The sequence below is a fragment of the Drosophila serrata genome, unplaced genomic scaffold, assembly GCF_035046125.1.
Source record: "Drosophila serrata isolate PLE 108 unplaced genomic scaffold, ASM3504612v1 contig_165, whole genome shotgun sequence".
Lineage (NCBI taxonomy): Eukaryota > Metazoa > Arthropoda > Insecta > Diptera > Drosophilidae > Drosophila > Drosophila serrata.
Window position 1 is genome coordinate 1,826,448 of NW_028257063.1, and position 9,818 is coordinate 1,836,265.

The following is a 9,818-nucleotide window of genomic DNA, read 5'->3' on the forward strand; positions in this document are numbered from 1 at the left end:
ATCAATTTGGTGGAGGTCTTTAGTTATGATAGAACTTTCATTTGGGGTTATGAAAGGGATTTTAGGATACAAAAAATCCATATATTTCCGGATTTTCGTACCCCAACAAATTTGTCTTAAGCTACTTCAACTTTAAACTACTTTAGAAACTTGTCTAAGATTAAAATTACTTTAGAAACTTGTCTAAGACTTAAAAATAACGTTTTAGAAAGAAAAATAGTTATAATATACATATAAATCCATGTTTCAAGTATAATTAAAACCCCATAACAACGACATTACCTTCTTCAATCTCATAAAACTATATTTAGGGTCATGATATACCTTCTAAGTTCAACTTAGTAATATACGTTATTAAATTAAATTATAAAAAAACCTTGAATACATAAATTAAAACATTCATTAATTTAAGCTTCCGAGAAAATCCAACTCAGAAAATTCCCATTTAGACCCTCTAAACTTGTACTTGTCCTTCTCGAAACTTTTTAAATTACCAAAAAAAGTGACATAATTAATTCGAAGACTTAACCGACCCAAGTATCACTGACCAAGAGTTTTTCTCCCAAAAAAAAAAACCCTCAACAATTTATGCAAGGACCTTGAAAAAAAACTCTTGACAACTTTCTGCGGCAAAACAATGGCACAGAAAGGACTGTGCGGCAAATAAGACAGGACACGTTGACGAGCGATCCTTTTGTTCGCCAGTGTCACATCCATCTTCATCAGTCCAAAGTTTGCATTTAAATTGGTAATTAACACAAAATGAAAATGAAAGCGAAAGCCGAAAGCGAGAAGAAAAATGCGAAGCGAAATAAGCACGAACACAAAAGGCACTAAACAAGATGACATTGTTCTGGAGAGGAGCATCGAGGATGCTGTATGGAGGCGGAAACAATCAACTAAACCGAAGGATAAGAAATGTGCAGGACACCCCAAGGAAGGAGAGGTCATGGAAAGGATATCATTTCAAAGTGCTATTGATTGTCAAAGCGAAAAATTTCAAAGATACTGCTAGAAATTGGAACTATAAATAATAGAACAGTGAAATATTATTACCAAGAAACTTTTCTGGAAATTATAAGACCTAAGACAGATAAATAGTAAAAACTACAAATAAAATATATATTTTATTACCCTTTTAAAAAGGTAGAATCCCTAGGGAATAAACAACATTCAAAAAGTTTAATGGAGAAAATTGTAAATTATGATTTTTCGAGACAGTATCCTAACAAGTAAACCATTCTTAATATTTAAACAAACTTATTAAAAACAATTACAGTGTAAAATCCCTCAAAATCTCCACCAACGCAATAATTTCGTTGCCCTTTCTAACTACACTCCTTCGACGTTATCATTTCATTAAATCACCAAAGACGAGAGGATATAAAAAACAAAAAAAAAAACGAATGGAAAAAGGACAATAAAATGGAAGTGAAGATAGTGGCAGCACGCCAACGCTCACGTCCTTCTATTAAGCGTCGTTTGCCAATTGAATGTAAATAAGAGGGCGACTTGACAGCCAAAAAGCGAACAGAAAATGAATGAAAATTCCTTGGAAAAGCTTCAACAGGACCTGAAGCTGAATCGTGTTGAGCAGGTCATCAAGGACAATTGCCCTGCTTGACGACTTAGTTGACAAGAAATTGGAGAATGAAGCCATCGACAGGTTACAGGCAATTTATTAGCCAGAAGTTGAACAGGAAATGGAATAAGTTTATTTAAATAGTAATTGTTAACTAAATAAGAGTATTTTTTAAAACAAAACTAAGCTTAAAAAAGTTCAAAAAAAATATGAATCTTATTTTTTAAAAGTATACATATTTATAAAACTAATTCCACTCTAATAGTTTTTTGATTTACTCGAAGTTTTTAATTATTTTTGAGAGCATATCCCCATATTATTATTAGAAATATATAAATCTTAATAAGTATTATTGATTAACCTTCAAAAACCAATGATAAACCCAACCGTATATCCCAAAATGAAGTGCCAAAACTGAACTTTAATCAACAAGCCACAAAGACAAAAATCGAATTCGTTGGCAAATTAATTTTGTCCCCCATGATGCTTCCTTCCATACCAAAAAAGCCAATTCCCTGCATTTCTCCGGTTCAACAACAATTAGTGCAATTTCTTGGCCAGGAAGTGGAAACCAGTACCAGGATGAAGACCTGAGGGTTGAGGAGGTGAAACCAAGAGCCATTACCTGCTCGACTTGGCCATAAACGTAACGTGCAATTCGTTTTGGCAAGTTGAGGGGCGGGGGAGAGGGCAAAAGTAAAAAGAATATGGCCAGGCAAAACAAACTTAATTGTCTGCACAGTTTTATTTACTCCTACGACGACGGACAGGACTAACCATGTCCTTGCCACAGACAGATCCTGTCGAGGGGGTTGGGCTTGGGAGATACCATCCAGATGGGTCTCCGCTTCGTCTGCTTGTAATTACTGTGCTACGAGTCCTGCGAGTCCTTCGAGCCTGCCAGCCAGCCAGCCTGCTGCACCCACTTAACGAACATGACCAAGACTGACCAAACAATAGGCCTCCTGCTTGCTGCCTCTGAACTTGGATTGCACAGGGAGAAATAATAATATAATAAAGAATAATTACTTTAACATATAATAATAAAACCTTATAAGGGGAACCTTTATATATGAACGAGTTAAAGGAAAAAATCTTTAAGGCACTGGAAAGAGATTTTGTAACCTTTGAAGATAGATCACTATATGAAAAAATATTTAAAAATATTTTATAATATTTTCTAAACTATACACTCACTTATCTTTGCAGTGGTTTAAGCCATAGCTTCAGTATGCATGGCTCGTTGCCCGGATAAGTGATGCAGAGCCCCTCCTGCCGGTGACTCCTTTCGCCTTCGCCCACAGCCTTTGGTCTTGTTTAATGCTAACACAATAAACTTGACCGAAAGGCTGTTGTCGATGCTGCTCCTGCAGTTGAGAGTGGGAGATGCCGATGAGCTGGACTCCTTTACGCTTGGCCAGGCACCGGGAACAAGTCTGTGGCCATGTTGTAGGTGTTGCTATCGCATTTGCATCCAGGCTCAAAACCCCCTTTACCCGCTGCCAATAACTCAATCAGTGGCGCACTGCAGTTGCCGTTGACCATTCATCATCGCCAGACAAAATATTAATCGCTCCTGCCCTTGCACTTACACGTGGCCAAATTGGATTCGAACGCGATTATGTCACACGGAGCTTGTGCAAGGTTACAATTTATAATTGTCAAGCGGATGCACTGCAGCGATACATGGGGCAGGAGTCCTTGGACCATCCGCAGACAACAGACAAATGGTATATGTATGTATGGTGCGGTCGGTCAACCAAATTTGCACTATCCGTCGTGATTTATGAGCCCAGGAAATTGACTTGTGATATATGGGGGAAGCACTCCCGGTTCGGTGGATGGGAAAGACCTTGAAAAGGTGAAACAAAATCAATAAGATGATAGGGATTAAAGGTGGAATAGAGGGGGATACTCTGTCGTACACTATTTGCTAGTACGTTGCAAGAAAAGCGCGGAATAGGAAGTAAAAGAGAGCTTCTTTTTACTTAAAGCATGAGTTACGATTTAGTTTCCCTTGGCTTAATCATTATTTAATGGTGAATTATTGCACTCCTCTATAAAATCCAATACTTCTATAATTATACCCCTTAAAAATTATGAACAATCCAAACCTTGAATCCCCCTTTAAGCTCACAAACTAAAACAATTACAAAATCAATACTCGCTTTGGCATTGACCAGGCTTTGGTAAGTTCAAGCATAATCGAGCAACTTTGGCCCACACACACAAAAGAGCCCTTGAAGGCTTAAGTGGATTGACCGAGGTCCTGCAAATGGAAATTAAAGCAGGGCGTGGCAGAAAAGTCAAAGGCATTTTCCATTTCAATTATGACTTGGCTTATAAGCCAAGCTGGGCTTTAATGAGAAAACAACAGCGGCGGCAGGTTCACCTCACCTTCTTTTAATGAGACAGAAAAAGTTGAGGCCACAAAACGATGTCATAATGGCCATTGTGTGGCTTAGAGAAACAGTAGCAGAAGCAGGAGTAGAAAAAGGAGCAGGATGTGAAGTCGCGGTTTTAGCGCCTCAGACTTTTCACACAATGGCCAAGCTTTATTGTGATTTTAATTAGAAAAACTTTAGCTTTGCCTCCGCTTTCACCCCAACTCGCCACAATTAGTGGGCTCAAAAACGGGCCGCAACAAAAAAACCCCGAAACCAAACTATTCCTTAACTTGGCATAATATTTGCCAGCGGGCCAAAAGTGTTGAATATTGGTAGAAACCAGAGAGCAGAGAGCACAGAGTAGGGAGCTTCTAAAAGAAAAAAAAAATGTGAGAAAATATTGGAAGAAAAACATGCTCCTGCCTAGAAAGAGCCACAACAATTCCGGCTGCAGAAGGACTTCAGTTGGAAAAAGTATGCAACACTCGGCCACCGGAGCCACCAGAGCCACCGGAGCACAACAAAGGCGCTTACCAGGTGTTGGTGCATGCCACCGGCGGGGGCGATACGAAGGAGTTCTGGACACAACCACAAGCTCTGGCCAGGACCAAGTAGCAACATGACACACTTCCAGAAAAAGGTTAGTGGTTTGAATTTAAAGAAAAACGTATTTTTATAGAAGTAATTTCAAGCTTTACTTCATTTTTATTTCAAACAAAGCAAGTCAAGTTATTGATAAATGATTTTAAAAAGGCTTTAAACTTTTTCAGTACAATTTTATTTCATACTTTCTCTCAGTGCAGCATCACAAGGATGAGGAAAAACAAGAGGCACTGGGGCTTGGGGGAGCCATATGCGAAATTGTTTTATAGCTGGCCGGGAACGGTCAGTGCCGAGCGTTGAGTTTGTTTATGGCCACAGCCAGGCTTGGCCAAGAACGGATGTTGCCTTTAACTTGTATATCCTTTGCAGTCCCTCGCCTGACCCATCGTCCTGCGGCCTGTGGACTATCTGAGCATTTGGTTTCATGTTGAAGCGTTTAACAAAGCGCCGTAAATTGCATCAGGCGTGCAACCACAAGCTTTTCCCCTTTTTCCTCGGCATTTTCCCTCGACTGTGTGTGAGAGCTGTGTGTTCTGGTATTTTATTCAGGCTTTCGTTTGGGTTTCTTATTCCCAGCAGCTTGGTCTCGGTCTCAGCCCCACCTCTGCGGTTCAGGTAAACTTTTATTGCCCCCGAAAAAACAATTTAAGCAGGCTTTTAGCCAGGCCGAGAATTAGATTATTGGCTTGTGGTAAATGTCATTCAATCGTTGGTCCTCGGATGCTAATGGTCCGACTTTGGCAGTTGACAACTTGAATTTATTATGGAATTTATTTTTGCTCTCGACCAGAACTTGAAATTCTGAAATTCAATCAGACTGCAATTAAAATATTTTCTTTAATATTTCCACATTTTGGCCTCAAGGAATCTGACGCCGACAATTATGGTTCTGTCCAGCTGTGCTCTTACAATTGCCATATTGCCAATGTTTATTGGCGTTTCGGGAATTGCCAAATACCTGGCTAAGAGAGAAGGAGAGGTGGGGTAGAGGAAGAGGGGACTCAGGGACATATCCCGGGAGGATCCAGCCACGCCCTTGGTGTCCAAACTTCCGCGACGGTGGCAAGTGCAGCAGGGCGTTGCTTTTTTAATAGAGTCATAACTTGCTGCCAACTAATGGGCTTGCAACCAAAACATAGTGCACTGGGAGAAATTTAAGGGAATAAAGAAATATTTTAGGATGATCACTGATAAGTCTCTAAATTTTTAAAATATGTTTTAAAAATTGATATCAAAGATTATGAAAGATATTGATTGTAGTTTTAATCCCAAAAACGTGTGGTAATTTTCGACAATATTTTTGGATAAGATTTTGATTAAATTTAATATTAAAAAATTTTTCCAATTCCTAAGTTTTTTTGTATAATAAACGTATATCTTTTTAATAAAACCTTTTCATCTAAGTTAAAGTTTAAACTGATACTAAAATCAATTTTAAGATATTAATAAAAATTATCAAACTTTTGTAGGAAAGAAACCTATATTTCTAAATATTAAAATATAAACTTTTAAGCTAAACATTCTTCTGTGTTTTTTTCTGAGAGTACTTTTGTCTGCTTTTTAAGTTTAATCTGATACTAAAATCGTTGTTAGGATTTAAAGAAAATTAGCAAACTTTCGTAGGAAAGAAACCTATATTTCTAAATAATAAAATATAAACTTTTATGCTAAACATTTTTCTGTGTTTTTTTTCTAAGTGTACTTTTGCCTGCTTTTGCTTAGCCATAACATAAGCCCCTTTAGTTTTTATCCGCCGCTTTTTTCGTTGTCCTCCCAGGTGGTGGCTCGACTTTGGTTACAATTCAATTTGCAGTGGTCGCTTTTTCTTGGTATTTTTTATTTTCCTTTTTTTGGCCAGTCGCTGGGAGCCTTAAAAATTTGTAACCATACCTGGGCGACTGAGTGTGTATGTCGTAAATGTGTGGAAATTGTTGGGTGTTATGCCTCGTAGGTATGACTGCCAGTTAAGCAACGTGGGGTCCTGGGAGTCCACGGAGGAGGAGTATGTGGCTTTTGGCCAACAAATCTCTTGCCTGCTTTCTCTGGCGGCGGCACTCGCTGTCGTTTTATTGTCTTGGCATAATGTTGACGTAGTTTGGACTTGTTCTAGACACGACGGCCTGTTCCTGCCCCCCCCCCATCCACCAACTTGGTGGTGGCTATGTGGTCCTCATAATTGTCTTGCGCAAATGGTCGTGTAAAATTTTAATTGCTTTTTAGTGCAAGCTCTTGGAAAATTTGCACTAAGACCCGGGCTAAAGCTCGAGCATGCCCCACACACGATGCCCCACGAGGAGGATGATGTGAAGGGTCAACTTTTGTGGGCTGATTAGGGAAATGTTTATGACCAAGGTGCTTTCCTTCCTCTGCCTCTCACGAGGTTAAGGGTTCCGTTTGTTAAGGTCCAGGAAGTTGTGTTTTAGTTTAATCTGTTAATTATCTGGTTGAAAGGTAAATTTTAAGGGTTTTTTGGCTTAACAAAGAGCCGGAAATATGTTTTCTTTCGGATGAGAAACATCTATGAATTCATAAGAGGTTTCTAATTTATTTATTTCTTTGATTAACATTTAGTTTAAGGGTTGGATTTTAAAGATTTTAAGGGATATAATAACTTATTCTCAAATACCAAAAAGAAGCAACAGTCTTGTTTGAACCGAAATCAACAGACAACTCATTAAAATCCAAAGTAATTTTCCACACCATATCACCATGCATGAGACATCTCTCCCATATATCAAAAATTTATGTGCGAAACGTCAGAAAGTTTAAACACGGCCACCATAAAAACAATTTGAATACATTTTTGATTACATTTATGCGTTTTTGCCAAGAAGGAAACCAAGTCAAGCTGAAAACAACTTTCGAACAACACTTGACATGGAAAATTGTGTGTGTTCTCTCTCTCTTAACCCAGGACCCCAACTCAGGCCTCATCCTGTCACGGGGCCAAGTGATATAGGATGTGTGTGGGTCCAAATATTTGTACTTAAACCGAAAACCATTTCATAACTTTAAGTGTCCCTCATCATTTTCCTTATTTTTTTTTCCGCTTTTCATTTCTCCTTCCGATAGTGTGAGCGAGATTTTCCAGGCTCGTTAGCATTTTTCCGGCCAGATTTATAGTGCTCATTGGGGAGGCCCAAGCTCCCCGTCATTTACGTTCACAATTTTTGACATTCATTGGCCTTTTTCCGGTTTCGCTTGCTCCTTGCCGCTCCTTCCGCTTGGTCCTTTCGCCTTGGCCTCTCGATAGGACACGACACTCAAACTTAAATAGAAATGAGCGCATGAAGCGTGAAATTAAATTTGATAAATTCTATTTACGTAAAGAGATGGAAGATTTGTGGGTTGGACAGCTCTGGACGATAGATACATACTATATAAGGGTAGCTAGCTGCTGGTCCTTGGGCCCAGGATCCTCCTAGGTCATAATTTAAGTGTATCGAATGAGTTTTTTAACGCTCGGTTGTGCAGTGTAAGCGAGATTATGAGGGGGAAATTAAGGGGGAAATGTATGTGGATAAAGGGAAAAGGTAATAAAAACGTGAATTGTTTTTTTTTTAGGTTAATCTTATTTTTGGAAAATAAAATGTTCTATAAATTAAAGTTATCTATACCTATGACTTCAGACTTCTTTACATTCATTCTCCCCTTGTAACTTAAAGATCTTCACAATAACTTAATGTAGATTTAACACTGACTCAGTAGCTATGTATACATCTTTTGTTGCTTTTGTGTTCATTAAGCATGCACCACCGCCCGGGCAAAAAAAAAGAAGCCATAATAATATAGTATATTAAAAATAATAATGTAATCATAATCATCTGAAGAGCAGAGCCCCAAGAGCCGACGCCCACATAAACGGAACCGCAGAATCACGGTGTGCCCAGCGAAGAACAGAGATGTGAAGAGAGAAGAGAAGAGAACAGGGAAGAAAAGAGAAGACGCAGCGACCACAGCAAAAGGTACAACGGGGCGCATTGAAAACTTTTAATATTCACTCTTGTTGGCTGCATAAATTAAGGCACTCAAAAAGGGGTGGGCGTTGAGGGGCTGAGCTTTGAGTGTTGGCCGGTAGAAAATAAAATAGTTAAACAACAAAAGTAACGCGAATATGGGAGAGCTGAGAAAGTATGTATTAAAAAAAAAGTATTACAAAAATGCAATACCTCTGCAGAGAAAATTCATCATACCTCAGTCAAAAATGCATTAAATTTAATTCGGGATGCTTTCCTATGTTAGTTTTTATTAGCTTAACAAATCTACATACTCAATATAAACTGTAAAAAAATTTAAATTTGTTATTAATTTTTAACAATTTTAACCATGTAACCCCTTAAAAAATGTTGAAAAAAATTTTAAAAATTTTCTTTCTGTCTGAGAAAGCTAGTTTGACTCGGCTGTTGATGCTGATCAAGAATATATATAATTTATAGGGTCGGAAATGATTCCTTCACTGCGTTATATGCTTCTGACTGAAAGTATAATACCCAGGAAGGGTATGAAAAAGTTAATAAATATATTATTTTTAGTAAATGAAAATAAAGAATAATTAGCTTAAAAATACACTTCAACAGTATTTTATTGAAATTTTAAATATTAAATTCTAGCTTGTTATTTCAGGTACTTTAAAGTCAAGTTTGCATCACTGTTTTGGGGAATGCGGCCGATGGAGCAGATAACATGCAAAACCAATGGAAGGGCACTCAACTGGAGAGCAAGAGTGGAGGTGGAAGTGGGGAAGGGGGAGCCACCAACTCAAGAGTGCTGTGCAAAATAAAAAGCCAACAACAACAACAACATCAGCAACTTGCAGACAAGGTTGCCTGGAAAGATGAAGAAGACCTAGGGGAGCAAGACGGGATGGGGGCGGGCAGAATATGCACAAAGCGAATGAAGTATGAAAACGGTAGAGCCAAAGGGCTGCCAACTTGTGGCGCCTTTTGTTGTTGTTGTTGTTATTGCTGCTGCTGCCTGCCGCTGTGTTCCTGTTTGTTATTGCACTTTTGCGTGCCGAAAACCAGCGAAGGCTGTGGAGGTGGAGTAGGAGTAAAAGGGGGAGTGGGGAATGGTAGTGGAGGGGCAGCCAAAAACTGCGAGCCCAGTTGGGCCACTCAAAACTCACTTCAATGAATACTTTATGGGTTAATAATCGTAAAACCATTCAGCGCAAGAGCCTCGTAGCCCTTTGGGCCTTTTGCCCTGCCAACTTATGCACTGTGAAAAAATAGATGTACGTATACTCA